The 21,629-nt window shown below is 37.8% G+C and overlaps 1 pseudogene; it reads left to right on the forward strand.

Moving 5' to 3' along the window:
- Window positions 1-9,341: 9,341 nt before the first annotated feature.
- The window catches only part of LOC133682484 (wall-associated receptor kinase-like 22), a 42,966-nt pseudogene continuing 30,678 nt past the window's right edge, over window positions 9,342-21,629 (forward strand).

Raw genomic sequence — 21,629 nt, forward strand, 5'->3', positions numbered from 1 at the left:
CACTTGATCTATCTTTGTACAAAACTTTCTCATTGAAGATCACGTTCCTGCTTCTGATAATCTTTTTGTTCTGATCATCCCAGAACCGAAATCCAAATTCTTCATCTTCATAGCCAATGAAGAAACATTTCTTAGATTTGGCATCTAGCTTGTTGCGAGCATCAGAATCTATATGCACATAGGAAACACACCCAAAGACCTTTAAATGAGAGAGTTGTATCTCTTTTCCTCTCCATACTTCCTCGGGCAATCTGAACTCCAAAGGAACTGATGGTCAACGGTTGATCAAGTAAACTGCAGTATGAACTACGTCAGCCCAGAATGTTTGAGGTAGCCCTGAATGCAACCTCATGCTTCTAGCTCGTTCATTGATGGTCCGGTTCATTCGTTCAGCAATGTCATTCTGTTGTGGTGTGCCTGGAATGGTCTTTTCCATTCTGATACCATTAACAGCACAATACTCCTTGAAACCTCCATCAATGTATTCTCCTCTATTATCAGATCTTAAGCATTTCAACTTCAAACCTGATTCATTCTCAACCATAGCCTTCCACTTCTTGAATGTTTCGAACACATCAAAATTATTTTTCAGAAAGTAGACCCATACCTTTCTACTGAAATCATCAATGAAAGTTACGTAGTACCGAGAACCTCCAAGAGATGCCACTGGAGAAGGTCCCCATAAATCTGTGTGCACCAGTTCTAGCTTTTTTGGTCTTAAGGCCCTGCCAACCTTTAAGAAACTGAGCTTCTTCTGTTTTCCAAGAACACAGCTTTCACAAATGTCTAGATCAACATTTTTAAGCTCTGACAGTTTTCCCTTCAACTGAAGTATCTTCATCCCCTTTTGACTCATATGGCCGAGTCTATAGTGCCATAGCTGTGCTTGATTTTCTGCTTCATTAGAGGCAATAATGTCTGCAAATCTTGTGGCCATATACAGGGTGCCGGTTTTCTTTCCACGAGCCAAAACCATTGCTCCCTTTGATACCTTCCACATACCTCCAGAAAAAAGGATTGAATGACCACTCTCATCAAGTTGTCCGACTGAGATCAACTTCTTCTTTAGTCCAGGAACATGCCTTACATTTTGCAAGTTCCATGTAGATCCATTCATTGTCTTGATCTGCACTTCTCCTATACCCACAATCTCCATTGGTTGTCCATCGGCCAGATAGACTACACCGTGATCTCCAGCAACATAGTTTTGCATCATCTCATGGTGTGGTGTATAGTGGAATGAAGCACCAGAATCAAGAATCCAATCATCAATTGGACTTTGTACAGCAAGAATCAAAGCGTCTTGCACCTCATCTGTGGTAGCGTTTGCAGAGTCAGCTTCAGGTTTTTTTGGTTTTGTGCAATTCCTCATGAAATGACCAGGTTTGCCACAATTCCAACATTCAACCTGCTTTCTGGGTCCGGACTTGCTTTTACTTCTGTATCTTGATTTGGATCTGCCTCTGGATAAGCCTTTATCATGTCTCCTCCCTCGAGTGTTAATGTTGAGAGTTGATCCTGAACTTGAACTTTCACCTGAGTCTTTCCTTCGCACTTCTTCAGCTAAAATCAAGTCTCGGATGTCATCATATTTCAGTTTGGATTTTCCAGCTGAGTTGTTCACGGCTGTCCTCATACCTTCCCAACTGCTTGGAAGTGAAGCTAGCAAAATGAGTGCACAGATCTCATCATCAAACTCAATCTCTACAGATGACAATTGATTTGTGATGGTATTAAAGTTGTTGAGATGTTGTGTGACGGAGGTGCCTTCTGTCATTTTCAAGTTGAACAAGTTCTTTATCAAGTGCACTTTATTGTTTGCCGAGGGCTTCTCATACATCCCAGACAAGGCTTCCATTAGTTTTGCAGTGGATCTTTCTTTTGTAACATTGTGAGCAACTCTTCTTGATAAGGATAATCGGATAATACCCAAAACTTGTCTATCAAGAAGCAACCAATCTTCTTCTGGCATATTTTCTGGTTTGCTCCCCAACAGAGGAAGATGAAGTTTCTTCCCATATAAATAGTCTTCAATTTGCATTTTCCAATATCCAAAATCTGTTCCATCAAATTTTTCAATTCCCGCAGCCTTTATTTCATCTGCCATTTTTAATGTATCTCTGATTTGAATTTGTCAAATCTGACCTTACAGATGTGTCCAGAACGACCAAAAATATTGGAAACGAAACTGAGATCACCTCAATCGGACTTCGGATGGCTCAGATCTTAACAATCAAAGTTTTGGATCAACGGACGGTGCACATGAAGTCGCGTGTCAGGCAGAATAGTGTTTGCGAAGCACTGGATCAAAACCCACTTTGATGACGTGGCCAGATGACATGGCCAGATGACGTGTCCTTCACGTAGGCCAACGGGGACCCCTTTTGCTGACATGGCAAATACACGCGCGATTCTTGCTGACGTGGCAGTGTCTGACGTGTCTGCTGACTGGTCGGATGACGTGTCAGGTGACTTGCTGATGTGTCAGGTGACTGTACGGTATTACTGGCGTGGCTGCTGACTGGCTGATGACGTGGCGGGTCAACCCGGTTCAGATGCAGGCATCCAGGCAGAGACGACGCGTGGAGTGCGTGCTGCGCGTGGGCGCGCGTAGGCAGTGGCTTCGTCGGCGCGTGCGGGCCCGTGCGGGCATGTAGGACGTCGATTCTTCGCCAGGTTTTCACTAGTGAATTCGTCTTCTCTTGCTCTACACGATGGTATGTTCAAAAACACGTTTTGAGAACTTTGATTTTTGAGTTTGGATCAAACACCCTCCTTTTTAAGAACAAGCTCTGATACTAGTTGTTGGGTCATTCAAGCAATCAAAACACATCAAATTTACGTGGTTCGGCAACTTGCCTACTCCACGGAGCTACTGGTTTGTATTAATCAAGCTTAGAAACAATACAAACAGCAAAACAAGGAGGAGGAGAAAATTCTTCTCTACTCAACTCAACTTTCCCTAGCTCTCTCTCTGTGTTTCTCTCTTGTTCTCTCTTGTTCTCTCTACACTTCGTCTCTCTCTCAGCATCTCTATTTATAGCTGAGACACTCTCCTTTAGTCAAATATGGCAGCCACCATTTTCAATGGTTAGGTAATCTACCATGCCTAACCTTGCAGCCATGCTTGACATGGCTGCCACCACCACCATCTTGTGTCCACACATAACATGATGAACCCCTTTAAAAATCACGGTCTCTCGTAAAAAGTAACAGAAAGGCATATGCAGCTTAAATAGAAGGAAAACAGCTCATAACCATGGATAGATCAGCAAGTAAGCATGCCATCCTTTTTTTCGACAGAACACAAACATCTAGAGAAAAGGAAGAAACGGTTCTGGAACATAACGAAACACAGATGCAAAGGCCGAAACTTATACCTGCAGATTGCTTGCAGAAAGGGAGAACAAACCAGTGGACAGTCCCTGCGTGTTTGCCTTTGATGACCCGAAGAAAACCTTCCTCTTTTACCGCTAGGAACCTTTTCAAAACTCTCTAGAGCTTTGTTAAATTCCTTTTCGGCAAGGTAGAGTAGATTGAAGTTAACCTCCCTTCCCTTTCGTTGTTTCCTTCTACTTTCTAACTCAAACTTTCTCTTGTTCTCTCGGTTCTCTATTCTCCCTTTCCCTTTTGTTCCCCTTTTCTCCTCTGTCCCTATCTTTTCTCTGCCTGTTTAATTCTCTCCGTCTCCCTCTACTCCATTCTTAATATCTTTGTTTTTTTTTTCCAGCCTTCCCTCTCTTTTGTGTCTCTGCTCTCTCTTTTTCTTTCTTCCCTCCTCCTCCCTTTTTTTTTCTTTTCTTTGCAAAGCGGTCTGTTATATATGCAAGCTGAAGACCACCCCCACATTCTCTCATCTCCACCGTATGTCTTAGGGAAACAATCCCAGCCCTTAGATGATGATGAGGCTCCCCCCGTGTCTTCTTCTACAGCTGGCACAGAGGAGGTGCAAAAATCGTTTTCCTTGGACTGGAGCTCTGAGTTGCAGCTGCACAGGCGTGAAAAGGGGGGTTGTCCTGTACATGCTAGGTTGCAGCGGGAAGGACGACAATTTTCAAAAATTAGCAGGGAATGGTTGCAAGGGACGGTACTGTTCTGAAAATGCAAATAAACAGTGCCATAATGGGGCTGTTTCAAAACGGTGCCGCTTCTTTTCTCAGCTGAAGAAAGAAAAGAACAAATGCGAAGTAATGTATGACGGAGTCATTTGTATTGCTGAAAAAGAATACAGCAGCAGCCACGTAATTCATGGTGGCAGATTTTTCTGTCATTTGCTGATCCTATCCCTTTTTCTATTTTTTCTTTTAAAACCCAGCCAAGTTTCTTCCAATTGATATATGCAATTAACTCCTTTATTTCATTTTTTTCAATTCAGTCCTGCAAAATCCTCGGCAGAATTTTGCAGCAGAATTTTCATGGCAGAATTTTCACTTTCTCATTAGATATTCAAACATGAATATCTTGAGCTTTTAATATTAAAATCAAGTAATTCAAGAACCTAAATTTATCTATGCGTGTAGGACTACAACTTTTACTAGGGATTCAAGGTGAGATAAAATCGTTTTACAGAACAGAAACTGACAGCAATCTGGTTGGTAAAAAGGGATCTCTATTAGCACGTATGGCTTAAAAAATGGGTAACAACAATTACTATGAAACAAATAATGATGTGATTGAATAAGTATAAATAATGAGTTAAAATGATTTGAGATACTAATCAGGGATGTTTCCTTGAAAATTCTAACAAACATTTGATACTCTGTTTTGCAAAATAAAAATATTGGTGTAAAAAATTAAGGGTCGAGAGATCAATTTTTTTTAAAAAAATATAAGGATTGGAAAAGATGAGCAGGGTAACTTCGTGGAGCATGCATGATGAGGCCGTGACACTATCGATGCATGCGGCCTCTTTTGGTTGCATTAGAAACATCACAGCAAGATTTTTCTATTTTCTGCAAATTCAACAGAAAGTAGAAGTTTAGCCATTCATTTTATTACGTTGATGAAAGATATTAATAAACTCTTTGATATTCTTGATGTTAGAGTTAAGGAGTGCTATCAAGACGAAGAAGTTATCTTTGTTGCTGATATTGCAAAAAGATGCTTGAATTTGAATGGGAAAAGTCGACCTTGAATGGGAGATTTCACATCAGAGTTGGAGAGGATAACTGGACTGTCTCAAAAAGAGCCAAATATTCAACAAAACTGTAAAATATGTAGGGGAAAAAAACCCTCATGAATGATGCAAGCAATGACTGGGATGCAGCTTCCACATCAATTACGGGTGATTTTGACAGTGGCAGGACTCCATCATCTCATGGTGAACCACTGATAAATATTAAAACATGGTGATTTAGATGATTGGGTTTTTCCCGTTGTTATTGTAAAATAAAAATAAAGTTTGCTGAATCGCTGTAAAACACGTGTGTCTCTGTTTTTCATGGGAGAATAGCATAAATAATATATTCTGAATACAAAATGGTTGAGCAATTACAAGTGCAGAAGGCTATATTTGAGCTGAGATTTATATCCACATGAAAGTTCTTGTTTGTTTGTTTTCTATACGATAGTAGATCCAATGAAATTTATACAAAGATGCTGAACTACATAAACAAAGACTTGACCATAAATTTTAAAGATGCATTATTTCTTCTCAATGTTCACTTTCCGATTGGACCCAATAAATGCAGGGTAAGCTATCATCAGTTTTTGGCCTTCATACTGATGCTTTAGCTTTTATTAATCTTTCTCTGCTCGACAATGCAAAAGATCGACATAATGGAAACAAAAGATGCTGAACTAAATGAACAAAGACTTGACCATAAATTTTAAAGATGCATTATTTCTTCTCAATGTTCACTTTCTGACAGGACCCAAGAAATGTAGGGTAAGCTATCAGCTTTTGGCCTTCATACTGATAGCCTTAGCTTTTATTAAATGCAAAAGATTAACAAAAGATGCTGAAACTACATGAACAAAGACTTGACCATAAATTTTAAAGATTCCATGGGTTCAATCATACACATTATTATTTTTCTGATAACGTCACAAAATCAATTCATTTCATGATGTATCAAATCTTTTTTTTTTATTGAGAAGTTAGTAATGAAAAATATAAAATTGTAATTTGAGATACCATTAGTACTATGAGATACCATTAGTATAAACAATGAGTTAAAATGATTTGGGATACTAACTTGAAATTAAATCAAGAGAGATGTCCAACGTTGATCTAGCAGTTGAGGGGAGCTCACACTAATGGAATGCCGGGTAGGTGCCACCACTATACTTCTTTAATTGCAGTATTGTTATTTCAATGACTCTTTTATTGATTCATGTGTGTGTGTGTGTGATGAGCGACAACATATTTTATGGGAAATTTTGAATAATTTTAAAGTCAACCATAATGGCAAAGACTTATTGAATAAATTTATAGTTCATCGTAATGACATAAACTTATTAAGTAAATTAAAGTTGACTGTTATGATGAAGACTCTTTATATAATTTTTAAGTAGGTTGAAATGCCGAAGATTTGTTGGATATATTCAAAGTTGATTGTTATAACGGAGACTTAATGATTCAATTCATAGTCGACCATGATGATAAATACTAACTAAATAGACTTAAAGTCGGCTACAATGACGAGGACTTATACCTGATAGTGAAATGATGGAGTTATAGTTGAAAATAAATAATTAAAATGAAATGAAATTATGGTAACTATGTTTGTACCTAAAACAGTTTTAGGGTAAAGAATATTCAACTGCTCTTATTCATTGTTTGTATTACTATGTATTGCAAGTTCTTCTTACCCGCCACCATAACATTGATCTTGTTGTTGGGATTTCATAGCTTTCGTTATTAGATAGAATTTTGTAATTACTACTTTATGTCATGTAATTAAACTTGATGCATAGGTTAATCATTAATACTTTCAAGTTGTAACAAGTAAAAGAATAAATTAGTAATTATTCTAGTTTTTTTGGATAATTGTCCGCGCTACATTGCAGATCGTATCAAATTTTTATTGAACATAAAAAAAATATTCAGATGTTGTCAACATGTTTTCTAGAAAAAAAAAATGTTAGGTGAAGGTTGACCCAATGTGACATAGTCAACTTTACAGGTCCAAATACAACTCGAACAACCGGTAAAAAATATAGTTTGACTAAAAAAATCAAGACGATATCTTTTTTTAAATATTGAGATTTACCTGAATTTACTCGAATCGACTCCAATTTACTCAGATCAAATCAGATTAATCTACCAAATCTTCAACCTAAATTATGAGACCTTAATAACTTTATAGAAAACAAATAAAAAAATTATCAAACTCAATTCTCAACCAAACTCATATTGAAAGATGAAATTGAAAAACAATCAATTGAAACAAATTATAATGTTCAATTCTCAATCAACTCAATATTGAAGGACAAAATTAAAAGAAAATCAATTAAAAAAAGGACACGAAAAAACCACATGAGTCAACCCAAGTTAACAGACCAAACTCGTGACCCAAGTCATGAGACCGGGATAACCTTATAAAAAACAAACCGAAATATATTATAAAGCCTAATTCTCAATTAACCTAATATTGAAGGATGAAATTGAAGAAGAAAAAAATTAAAAAAGAACAAAAAAAAATCAAGGCAACTCGGCTATTCCATGACTCAGGTCATGAGACTATGATAACCCTATAAAAAGAAAATTATGAGGTAAAATTCTCAATCAACCCAATATTGAATGATTAAATTGAAAAAAATCAATAAAAAATAAACAAAAAAATATTTCTAGTCAACTTGTGCTAACTTGCCATACTCAAATAATGAGACTTGGATAAATTCATAAAAAAAAATTCAAAGCATAATCAACTAAATGTTAAAGAATTAAAATTAAAAAAAATAAATTAAAATAAACCTGGACAAGGGGATGTTACCAATCTCATGCAATATTATGAATTCTGCTTTAAATTAAATTAAAATTAAAATACGGTTTGCGTTCTTGTCATTGTGTATACAGGTACTGGTGTAGAATAAAATTTTGGATAGAGATCCTGTACTGGCAGACTCTGCTAGAATTTTGTTAAATTAGATAAATTATTTGTTTGAATGGAAAGTCCTTGCGTGATTGATATGCATGCAAAATATACAAGTGTGCGTGTGTTATGCGTTGATTGAGAAGGAAACTTTTAATGTGCAAACTGCACTTTTGTGTTGGTTGGAAGAGACTCCGTATAGAGAAGACTTCTTACAAAGATATATAGAAAGAATTCCTCATTTTACAAGTCCTTGCGTGATTGATGATGTTTTTGTATTTTATTTATTTTTCCTAGTTTATTTAGAATTTTAATTACTTTTTCTACTTAGTTTGGATTCTTCGGTTTGGTCAGTTTTTGCCTTTATATAAACAATCATTGTGTTATTGTTTTCCATCAAATTATTGAATATCAGATTGTTTAGAAAAATATCATATTCTTCCCAACATGTTTCTCTATAATTTGATGGACCGTGAAAGAAAATCAAGGACCGGGAAAGATGGGCGGGGTAACTTGGCAGCGCGTGCAGGATGAGCCCGTGACGCTCTAGCGATGCATATGGCCTCTTTCGGCCGCATTAGAAACGTCACTACCTTCAGCAAGTCCTTAACAGAAAGTAGAAGTCTAGCCATGCATTTGATTATGTTGATGGAAGATAATAAACGCTCTGATATTCTTGATGTTAGAGTTAAGGAGTGCTATCAAAACGAAGAAGTTATCTTTGTTGCTGATATTGCAAAAAGATGCTTGAATTTGAATGGGAAAAGTCGACCTTGAATGGGAGTAAATTATGCTGAATTAAACATATAAACATGTAATATGCTTTATCATGTGGGTGTAAATTATGCTGATTTTGCATGTCAATAGTTTTTAAATTAATTTGTCACAGAATAATGTCGTTCCAGGTCAACTTCTGGTGTAACAAAGGAGGAGAGAAAAATATGAGGATTAGGGTCTCCACACAGAAACACTCGGTCCCATAACTTTAGTTTGAGATTTCACGTTGGAAACACTCGGTCCCCTGTTTTATTCATATCATCGTCGTCTACACGCTATTTTCTTTAGTTTTAGACTACTCGTCTTTAAATTGGTTAGACGAAAGTCACCATCAGTCAATTTGAGAATCTTAATTTATAGTCTTGTGGAATTTATACATTATTAATCGAAGCTTGGAAGTTGGATAGAAACATCCTCACTCCAAATCCTACGAATACTCGAATTAAAAATATGGAAGGCCACCATATTATATATATAGATAGATTGAGAGAGAACTTTTCATTCAATTTGCTTCAAATGATTTGAGAACTTTCCATTGTGTTTACTCTTTTAAGGCAGTCTTCTCTGTCTCAATTGTTTTTTTTTTCTCACAAATATAGGGAGCAACGAAAGATCTTTCCCCCCGCTCTCTCTCTCCTTCCATTATTGATCTCCAGCAGCATCTAAATCTGCAATAGAAGGGAAGGCATGATTCCTCGTAGTGTCTCTCTAAATTTTTTCCTGCTATTTCTAGTCCGTGAAATAGCAACTGTATCAGCACTAATTATGGCGAAGCCTAATTGTAAAGACACTTGTGGAAACATTAGCATCCCTTTTCCATTTGGAATAGGAACAGGTTGTTACATGAATGACTGGTTCTCAGTTGATTGCAACGAAACAACTGCGGATTCTCCCAGCAGGGCTTTCTTAAGCAGAATCAACATGGAGGTCTTGGGGATTTCATTAGAGGACAGTGTGGTTCGAGTAAACAGTCCAATAATTTCCTCCGGCTGTTCTGGTAGAGGTGCCAACTTAGCCATTAATATGACTGGAAGTCCTTTCGCCTTCTCTTCCTCAAACAGGTTCGCCGCAATGGGCTGCAACAATCATGCTTTATTGACCGAAATTCAGCCAGAAATTGTCGGGTGCACGACGTCAACTTGCGGTGCTAATAATTTGACTAGTTTTAGTACAGAAGGTAAAGAAAATTGTTACTGTTCTGGTAACAATTGCTGCCGGACCTCAATTCCCTCGAATCTCCAGATGTTCAACGCGAGTTTGGGGACCACAGAGGACCCTAATGATCAAGGATCAATGCAAGGTAGCTTTTATAGTAGACGGAGAATTGTCCCTGGACAACATAAAAAGTCCCGAGGCGGTGCAAGATATGCAGCATGTCCCAGTAATCCTGGATTGGTTTGTGTATAGTGATGACATCCGTGTGGAGAATTCTGATGCAAAGTATTGCAGCCCCCCTGTAAAATTAGTTTCTGGTAGTTGGGGTTTGAGGACAGTAACTTTGTATTCCAATTCAACTAATTGTAGGTGCAACCTGGGCTATGATGGCAATCCGTATCTTCCTGATGGATGCACGGGTATGATTCGAACACGCTTAATGTGATTTTTAATTAAAAAATAATAATAATGGAGTACTGAAGCTTAAACAGTAGTCAAAAGCTCGACTTTTGAATGGCTCCAATCACAAGGCAATAGCTCATTGGATTTCCTGAATCAGATATCGATGAGTGCAAAATTCCCAAGGGAAATTGGTGTTCGGGGATGACAAAATGTGTGAATGTACCGGGGTGGTACAAGTGTGAGCTCGGTCAACCTGAAATCTCATCTGACGATTCTCTTTAACCAAAGCCACTTGAGATCTTATCTGGCGACCTTTTTTAACCAAAACCAAAGAATGTGTGTAGCTCCGTCAACCTGAAATCCCATCTAGCAATTCCCTTTAACCAAAGCTACCTGAGATCCCTTCTAGCAATCTCCTTTAACCAAAACCAAAGAATGTGTGTAGCTCGGTCAACCTGAAATCTCATCTGGCGATTCCCTTTAACCAAAGCTACATGAGATCCCATCTAGCGACCTCTTTTTATCAAAACCAAAGAATGTGTGTAGCTCAGTCAACCTGAAATCCCATCTGGCGATTCCCTTTAACCAAAGCTACCTGATATCCCTTCTGGCAACCTCCTTTAACCAAAACCAAAGAATGTGTGTAGCTCCGTCAACCTGAAATCCCATCTAGCAATTCCCTTTAACCAAAGCTACCTGAGATCCCTTCTAGCAATCTCCTTTAACCAAAACCAAAGAATGTGTGTAGCTCGGTCAACCTGAAATCTCATCTGGCGATTCCCTTTAACCAAAGCTACATGAGATCCCATCTAGTGACCTCTTTTTATCAAAACCAAAGAATGTGTGTAGCTCAGTCAACCTGAAATCCCATCTGGCGATTCCCTTTAACCAAAGCTACCTGATATCCCTTCTGGCAACCTCCTTTAACCAAAACCAAAGAATGTGTGTAGCTCCGTCAACCTGAAATCCCATCCGACGATTCCCTTTAACCAAAGCTACCTGGTATCCCTTCTGGCGACCTCCTTTAACCAAAACCAAAGAATGTGTGTAGCTCCGTTAACCTGAAATCCCATCCGGCGATTCCCTTTAACCAAAGCTACCTGATATCCCTTCTGGCGACCTCCTTTAACCAAAACCAAAGAATGTGTGTAGCTCCGTCAACTTGAAATCCCATCCGGCGATTCCCTTTAACCAAAGCTACCTGGTATCCCTTTTGGCGACCTCCTTTAACCAAAACCAAAGAATGTGTGTAGCTCGGTTAACCTGAAATCCCATCCGGTGATTCCCTTTAACCAAAGCTACTTGAGATCCCATCTGGCGACCTCCTTTAACCGAAACCAAAGAATGTGTGTAGCTCGGTCAACCTGAAATCTCATCCGGCAATTCCCTTTAACCAAAGCTACTTGAGATCTCATCTAGCGACCTCCTTTAACCAAAACCAAAAAAACATGTGTAGCTAGGTTAACCTGAAATCCCATCGGCGATTCCCTTTAACCAAAGCTACCTAAGATCCCATCTGGCGACCTCCTTTAACCAAAACAAAAAAAAATATATGTAAAAAGCGGTCTCATTGTAATAGGTGGCCTACCCAGATGGAAAAATGTGAAGTGCGGTCTCATGGTAACGGGTAACCTATCCAGATGAAAAAAATGTGAAGTGTGGTCTCATTGTAATGGGTGACCTACCGAGATGAAAAGAATGTGAAGTGCGGTCTCATTGTAACGAGTGACCTACCCAGATGGAAAGAATATGAAGTGTGGTCTCATTGTAATGGGTAACCTACCCAGATGGAAAAATATAAAGTATGGTCTCATTGTGATGGGTGACCTACCCAGAAAAAAATGATGGTCTCATTGTGATGGGTGACCTACCCAAGTGAAAAGAATGTGAAGTGACAAGTGTGAAAAAAATAGGACTTACCTGGTGAAGTCCTGAAGGGATGACAGGAGAAGGGCTGGAAAACTTGGTGCTTCTTGATAATTCCCGATCGCAGGGTTTGAAAACTCGGGGTTTCCCGATTGCAAGGTTGATCTTTTCATTTCTTTGAGATTTTCCTAATGGTAAGGTTCCTCTCATCTTCTTTTTATTCCATGATCAAAACTGATTCTTTGTTATCATCAACATAATGCTTCTTTCTTTTTCCACAATCTTGCTGGACCTCATTGAGGATTTTTCCTGTAACAATTCAAAAAAAATTGTGCAATGTTTTGAGGTTAGATTACATGCATCATTCTTGCCTGATTTAGAATATAGATCCCCCTTCTTTGATGTTCGATCGTCATAAGGTGCCTTTGTTTGCATTCCAAAGCCTTCTTTGTCCTTCTGATTTACCGGCTTATCCGTGTGCTAGCCATCCACTCAGCTATAAGTGTCGTGCCTATCCTGGGCTATCCGTGATGATTACTCCTCTCGTTGTTTATCAAGCATAAGTGTGCCCCCAAGTGTGGTGTTGCTTAATTTATCATGAATGAGCTTAACCGATCATTCATCTTCTGGATTATCCTGAGAATTGTTCTCTCATTGATTGTGCGTATCGTGCCAACACCCATCAAGATTGTCAATCAGTCATGAACTTGCCTCAAGTTGAAACAATACTCTTCAAGTATATGTTATCACCAGTCTTCTTGGATACTATCTAGTCATCCAAACATGCATCTCATAGCTTGTAGTGCAAGGCTCATCGTTAATGTTCTTCTCCATAGATTTCTCTCATCTTGTCGAATCAAATTATGAAATGAAATGCATTGGCATCATCAATGATGCTCATTTTATCACCCATATTCATGTGATGAAGTGCGCCTTTGAGCTCCAAAACAGATGGCCCACAGTCAGTTTTGGTGGTGTGCATCTTTCTAACATTCATTCAAATGTAACCATGCGATAGCATCTGTCATAGCCATGTTTCAAAGGGTAACCCCCAAGATGAAGATATGAAGTTTTCCCTCAAGTGCAACGCTGTTTTCAATTACTGCTGGAGTTCACTAGATCATGGAATGTTTTTGAACAATATTGCCCCCGGTATGATCTGAACGTGCTTGTTCATTGATTATCTTTCTTTGAACCACATTGTCCTCCATTCACCGATTCTTCATTTAATCATCTTTCTTTGCCCCCCAGCTGAGCTGAATACTGTTTTTTTCCCTTCTTAGAGTCCATTGTATTGCCCCACGGTGTCTTAACTTTTCAAGGAATGTTGAGAAGAGTTGATGTCATTTCATGTCAAGGATTTTGCAGACTCAACCGATGTTCTTCTTTGTTCGACAATATTTCTTGTTCTGGAATCAAATCTCATATTCAAAGGTCATATTTATTCAAGTCTAATTGTTGAAATGAAATCAGAGAGATATCAGTTTTGGAAAAGATCTTTTAAAAATCAAGCTTTTTGGTCAAAGACTCAACACATGTCATTCAAAATATGTAATCCTTTGATTGTCTTGTATTTTGAAAACAGAAATTGACACGTTGCAAGATTAAAATGGCCTTTTTTTTTATGGTTCTTTGTATCCATTTTAAACTCTAATTTTGGGTATATCTTTTTTTATTGTCTGTGATGAGGTGACATTTTTGTGAATTTCAAAAACAAGATGTTTAGGCTTTATCAAAAAAGGTTGTTTCTTTTCTTAGCATTTATTTTATCAACATGCATAATAACCAGTAGCTTAATTCATGAAGTCATGACCCTTATAAAAAACTCTTCCAATTTTGAGAGCGTCATTTATCGGTTTAGATTGCTTACTTGATCGAAAAGGGCTTTTAAAAGCACATAATGCAGGCTATGGTTCATGGCTATGAAAGAAAGGGAAATTCATAAGCTCCAAAAGATGTTTGAGAGTTTCAAAGACTTAGGATCAACATCAACTATTCATCAATTCTCTTTCTCTTGTTGTCTTTGTAGAGACAGTGACATATAACCTTGTTATCCTCAAAGATCAGAATTATCTTAACATGGGTCATAAAGCAAATCCAACTTCTTCCTTGATGAATAACCAATCTAATCATTAGAGGCTTTATCATTGATACCAAAAGACAATGTTTGTAACTCGGTATTTTTTCCTAGTATTGACTTTTTGTGTATACTGTGTCTTTTCTTAATTGAAACCTCTTTTGCTCTTTCTAGACTTGATAGGCGTTCTCCTTCCTTAATCTTTGACTTGCCTTTAAGTGTTGGCAATTTCCACTCTTTTTTCTTTCTTTCTTTTTTTCTTATAGCCTTCCTTAAAGTTTTCTCACATGCCCCTAGTCTATGGTTTCTTTCTTTTAGCCCTCTCTTAATTGTTGGACTTTTGTTCTTAGCCTTCCCCTTATCCATTGATTCTAACATTGTCTTATATTTGCCCCTAGTGTGGGGTGTGATCTCGGTCAGGGTTTTTTGAAAGAAATATTCTATCAGGCTCAAATGGGGACCCCAAGGGATATAATCTTTAGAAAGTGAAGGGATGAACAAAGATGGCCTTTTCTCATTTCAAGCAAGGTCAGTTAGAACCGATAAATTTTGATCTCGTCCAGTGTAATGATTTGGACTTGTAAGAATCATGATTCACGAGTCCATAACTACTGAATCCACTACATGTCAATATATACTGCTAAAATTTAGCTACATGGTGTGTGGTTCAATTTCAAATGTGAGTTCAAAATTTGTCTGGTCACCTCATATTGTTTATCTTGTCATTTTAACAAATATCGAGTCATTTCTGCAATCAAAACACTTTTAATCTTTTAGGATTGACTAGCCTTAATTTTGCATGTTGGAGTTTGATCAAAATATTTCATCAAAATACCCTTTGAAAGAAGCATCTCTTGATTTCAAAACAAAAGGAAGACAAAGGAAAGACATGTTTCATTCAAGGATGAGATGTGACCCCAAAACAAAATGCAAAATGGCAAAAATCCACAACAAAATAATTGACAATTCAGCACCATTCTTGGATCATCTTTTCTGGCAATATTTGTGCTTTGCCAAGGATGTTCTGGTGACAATATGATTGATGACATCATTTTTCACAAACTCAACTCGCTTCTTGCTCACCATCATCCAGTCTCAATTCTTGAAATTCTTGCAACTGTTCAATTGAAATGGCTGAGGAACCCACCATGATATTCACATCTCGTCTGAATTATACCACGGTGGTTGCATGAAATTTATCGAAGTCGGGGCAACAAGTCTAGAATCTAATAGATGCTAGTCGGCAAACTCGGGTGGTAGAGTGATGTCAATCTTGGCAAAGACATTTGAGTAGTTGATATTATGGCAAGACCTGACTAGGAAAAATAACTGAGGTTTCTCAATTGAGAGGCATCTTCTAATTCAACTCTCATCACTGTTCTGGAATCCATGGTAGATCCTTCAATCTTTCATCTCCTCATAGCTTGTTCAATTTTTTTTCCAGCAATCCTCACAACATCATGTCAATCTTCCAAGGTTGTTGTGGTTGTTTGAGGATTGTTAGAAACCTTCCACCAGCTAGGTAATTTTGGCAGCGCACAGAAACATGCAGCATCGCCATTATCGACGTGTGGAATCACGCTGTCTCTATTGGAGGAGAACCTGATGAATCAAAAGCTCATCTATCTCCTCTTCGATTCCTCACTAACAATGCAGCAAGCAGACACTTGTAGAGGGAGTTCTGCTCTATTGAAGTTTCAGTCTTCTTCATGTTTTTTCAGTTCAAGTAAGTCTATTCTCCCTACTTTTGCATTTTCAAGCTAACACTGATGGGAGAAAATTATAGATGATCTGAAACTACCGCATCCCCTCATGTATTCCCCACTAGCATAGCCACAAACAGATCTCTTTTGAGAGATCTCTGCTATGTTAAACTTTAATGAAAAGTCATGTTTTTCAGACCAACATCCTGTGTTGCTGGACTGGAATGGAGTTCACAGCAGATATGGCTAGAAAGAAGGCCTCTGCTCATGGCGTGAAAGGCTGATAGCTATTGGGTGCTATTGAAAGATGTGGAGTCGGTGAACAATTAATAGTGCAGTTGAACCAAAAAGGAGATTGTCTTTTGTTGATTATTGAAGACGTTGCTGTTGTTGTTCATGACTGAGGAGAGGCAGTGCCACTTCAATGTTTTGGCCACTACTGGTAGAGTGCTGAGAAAAAGAGTTCGTTATTTTTCCTTGTAAGGGACATGGAATGATAGTGCTTCCACAAGAGGCTATGCAGACATTCCCTTTCCACTCTTGAAGTTCAACACTTGTTCAAGCCGATCGAGTTTAGCTACTTCACATTTGATGCTCTCAATTTCCTTTTGACAAAGAGCCTTATCGGACCCTATTCTTTATTTTCCAACTTTTCTCAGTCCAGTATAGAAGACCTCGGGTGAGGGAACCTACTTTTCATCCTGGTGGATGCATGACAAATGTATGAGCATGTAATCTATATGATGAACTCGCCTTTCGAGGGGTGATATATGGTCGTAACTCTTGTATGATGAAACCAGAATCTTGATTCTTGCCCAAACTCTACAATGAAAATTTTCTGAGTGACGGTCATTGTGTCACCCACAAGTCTTGAGTTCAAGATGTTTCAATAAGGGTTTGCTCTAATGCAATTAACGATAGCACATACAACTTAAGGACAGGTTCTATTCATTATGTGAACATGGGTAGGTTTTCTATCTGGTCTTAAAAGGGTCTCATATCTGCCTAGTGATGATCTTTGTAAAGACAGTATAGGGGCGTTACAAGAAATGGTTAAGGCACGTATACCCACCATTACCAAGCAGGCACTCAGATATGAGTTGGGTGTTTCACACATCTGAACCCTAACCAATATTCATAGGGTAGATCTCTAGTTCCCCACCTAACCTAGAAGCTTGTGTGTGCTTTCAAAAATAAAAAAATGTGATGCATGAGACAATTCTACAAAATGCATGGATAAAACAAAAATAAAAAAAGACAAAAATGCAAAAACATAAATACATCAAATACACAAAGCTTAGTCCAATATTGTTAGAAACAGTACCTTCCCTAGTGGAGTCGCCATTCTGTTGCACGTCACTCGCGCGGCGTCGGTTGGCGATTTTTGTTTCTTTTGCTTAGTTTGAGTTCTTGGGAGTCACCACCTAGTATTCGATTCAGGGTTACTAGGAAACCTAGATGTACTGGTATTTGTTAGAGATTCACGGGTAAGGGACTAGTTATGGCTAGGGAAGGTATTAGCACCCCTAACACACCCTACCTGAGGTAAGCTAGCACACCCCTAGGTATCTATGTGGCTTGATGCAATTTAAAAATTTTGCAAATTATCTTGCTAACAGTCTATAAAATTTTTTAAAAAAGTTCTCCTCGATAAGGAAATCCTTATCTTATCAGGTAAAGAAAATCTAACGTCAACACAAAAGCCAAACAAACAACAAATTTTTTTAAAAAAATATTAAGAATAAATCTTACGTATAAGATCATAATCTTGAATATCAAAAGAAAACAAAATATTTTTTGATATATTTTTTTGAAATATAAACCAAATTCAATGCAAATTGCAACATTTAATTCTCCTTTCTTTTTTTATCTTTTTAGTTTGATGATAAAAAAAAACCATACATAACAATAAAAGTGACAAAGACACCTACTCAAATACTCTCTCTTTTACTATGTTTAAGCACGCATCCATTACATGTTTACAAATAAAAAATTTAAAATAAAGCAATCAGTACATTAAACAAATTGAAATTTACAAAGTAAACCCCTAAAAATTCAGAACAGTGTCGGGCAACCCCCAGAGGTTGCAGGAACAGTAGCGGTGCGTTGCTCCACGCGCCACCGCCACTGGCGGCGTGTGGGTTCACGCGCCGTCGCTGATGAAGGAAACAAAACCGGTGGATCAAGAACGTCTTCTTCTTCTCTGTCTTCTTACACTGTTGGTGAGGGTCACCACCACCTGCAACAAGGGAACAAATACACAAACAACAGTTGATTTTAAGTTTTCTTTTTGTCCAGATCCATTCTCGGGTCTGGTTTGTTGTTCTTTCCTTCTTCTTTAAGCGGCGGATCTAGCAGTTGAGGAAGGGGACGGTGTCTGTGGGGGAGGAGCTGGAGGAAGACAGTGGACAGATTTGGGTCTGTGGGTGCCGCTGTGTTCGGGCTGGTCTTGGGTTGGTGTCGACTAGAGCCTTTGGTGGAAGCCGGTCGGTGTAGATGAGGGAAGATCTATTATGAGAGGTTTGACTGGTTTTGGGAGATGTGAGGTCTGGTGATGGCTAAGAGAGGGAGAAGGAGGAGATGACTGAGAGAGAGAGAGGACGGACGAATGTGGGTAAATGGAGGAAATGGTGTTGGGATGGCGACTCGTTTAGGAGGGAAATGGGGGCCCCTGGTGATGGCTGGTTCAGGGTGTAAAGGAAGGACAATGGAGAGTGGAAATGGAGAAGAGGCAGTGTGTGGAGGCTGTTCACGTGTCTGGGTCAGCGGGAGGAGAGGAAGGGGCTGGTCTTCGGGTGCTGGAAAATGGCGATGAGGAAGAGAAAAGGTCCTGGTTTGGTTTCAAAGGGAGGGGGGCGGCCAACCTTTGTGAACTAGGAAAGGGAGGCTTGTGGTCGTCCCTGGTTCTCTCTAATTTTTTGCTAAAAGAGAGGGGAGGCGGTTCCTTTCAGTTGTGCAAAATTGCCCCCCTTGTGTGTGTTGTAAAGACTTGTATTTATAGGTAAACATATTGCTAGGTTTCCAAACTTGGTCCCTAAACTTCTTTCTTTTTTTGTAAAATTTGATTTTTTTATTTTTTTGTATTTTTTTCTTATCAACATTGACTCGAATGAGGAAAATCAGTGATTTTAAAAATAACGCGTTAAAAGCCGAACGCGTTTAAAAGACCTTTAAAAATTAAATTCTTTTGAAACGATGCTGAAAATGCTAAAAATGATGCAAATACATTAAAAAAACATATTTTTTGGATTTTCGTTGTTTTTGTTATTTTTTTATTTTCAAAAATTTTATCAAAAAAATTGGTCAAAAATTAGGTAAAAACAAATATATGTAATTTATCTTATTCACGTTAACACTATGTACAATTTATCTAATACAACATATTTGTTCAAGCAATAAAGTTTCTTTACGTCATAGTCACCTCACCTCCTTTAACAAGACACACTTCATCAACTCAACCAAACCTCATTTCAGCTCATAATATGACCATAATTTTTTCCGTACAAACCCTAAGATAGTCATGTTTGGGGGCTTTTCATATTTTCCTCTAATTTCTACCGAGAATACAAATTGACCCATGAAATTTAACTTACCAAGCAAAATAGAGCTTGAGTTAGGTGTTTCTCAGCACTTCTTCTTCCCCTCCATTCCTTTGATTTTTCTTGTGATTCTCCTCCTCCTTCTACCTTCCAGCCATCTCACTCTCTTCCTATGTCTCAAATGTTGGGTTTTCTTTCCACTTTCCCTCACACCCACCCTTGAAACTCTCTATTAGAGGTCATGCGTGGTGTTTTGGTGGAAAAAAAAAATTAAAGAGCCTGGCTTAGGTTTCTGTTCTGGCTGGCGGCATTTATGAGGAAGGAAGAATAATGTTTTTTTCTCGTTTGTATTTATACTCTCATTAGAATGTTTAGGTCTTGTTTGTTTGGTTGACCTTTAATACATTTTCTAGTGTTTTTATATAATGTATCATAACTAAACTATTAATATATTTCAACAATTTTCTAGTAAAATCTTATATTGTAGAATTATTTGCCCAATTCTCATCCATATATTTATTTCTATGTCTTGTGATTATATTTGACTCGATAGAATTCCCACTCAATCCTCTTAAATTTTAATTATAATTTGTTGGGATTTTACAAAAATTGTATGTACTTCTAGACGTTCTTTTATTCAGTGTTAAACTTGTCCTTTAGGCAAGTCGTCATGTTTGTCATTGCGATCTGTGAGTCACAAAATTTCTACCCACTTGATTTAATATTTAGTGATGTTTGGGGTCCTGCCCCTATATTTTCTTCTGATGACTTCTGTTACTTTGTTATATTTGTCGATGCGCATACCAAACATATTGGTATTATCCGCTTATTGTCAAATCTGATGTGTTTTTTATTTTTCAACGTTTTCAAACACTTGTTGAGCGTTAGTTTTCACTTAAAATTAAATCTGTTCAAACTGATCGGCATCTCAACTATCCTAAACTTTATTTTTCTTAGTTCTTGATCCCTGATTTAAGAGAGTGGCTGGATTTTTGTGATAGAAAGAGAATCTCGATTGAGACTAATACAAGAACGACATGAAACATGTCTCTTCTATCCCAGCCCAACCATGTCCATCTTTTTCTGTTTTGAGATAGCACCAAACACTATCTTAGCGACGTGTTAATAAATTAAATTTCATTTCATTTCTTTTATCTCTTTTTTAAATTTCAGAACTATAAAAGGGTACTAAACTAGAGAGAACAAATTAAACAGATACGAAGTTATCTTTGTTGCTGATATTGCAAAAAGATGCTTGAATTTGAATGGGAAAAGTCAACCTTGAATGAGAGAAGTCACATAGAATTCGAGAGGATAATTGGAATGTCTCAAAAAGAGCCAAATATTCAACAAAACTGTAAAATATATATGAAGAAAAAAAAACGTCATAAATGATGCAAGCAATGACTGGGATACATCATCTCATGGTGAACCACTGATAAATATTAAAAACATGGTGATTTAAGAAGACTTGTCAATGGGATTAGATGATTGCATTTTAATTTCCCGTTGTTATTGTATAATAAAAATAAAGTTTGCTGAATCGCTGTAAAACACACGTGTGTCTCCGTTTTTCTTTTCCCTTGTTACTATTTTGATGTGAATTAAACATATAAACATGTAATATGCTTTATCATGAGGGTATGCTGATTTTGCAAGTCAATAGTTTTTAAATTAATTTTGTCAAAGAAGAATGTCGTTCGATGTCAACTTCTGCTATAATAAAGGAGGAGAGAAAAATATGAGGATTAGGGTCCACACAGAAACACTCAGTTCAATAACTTAAGTTTGAGATTTCACATTGGAAATTTCGGTTAAGTTTCTCCATGATAAAGAATTTCGGTTAAGCAGCATCAACATGGAGGTCTTGGAGATTTCATTACGGGACAGTAGGGTTCGAGTAAACAGTCCAATAATTTCCTCCGGCTGTTCTGGTAGAGGTGCCAACTTAGCCATTAATATGACTGGAAGGTCCTTTCGCCTTCTCTTCCTCAAATATCTTCACCGCAATGGGCTGCAACAATCGTGCTTTATTGAACCGAATTGAGCCCGAAATTGTTGGGTGCACGTCAAC

Source organism: Populus nigra, chromosome 1 (assembly GCF_951802175.1).
Source record: "Populus nigra chromosome 1, ddPopNigr1.1, whole genome shotgun sequence".
NCBI classification, from domain to species: domain Eukaryota; kingdom Viridiplantae; phylum Streptophyta; class Magnoliopsida; order Malpighiales; family Salicaceae; genus Populus; species Populus nigra.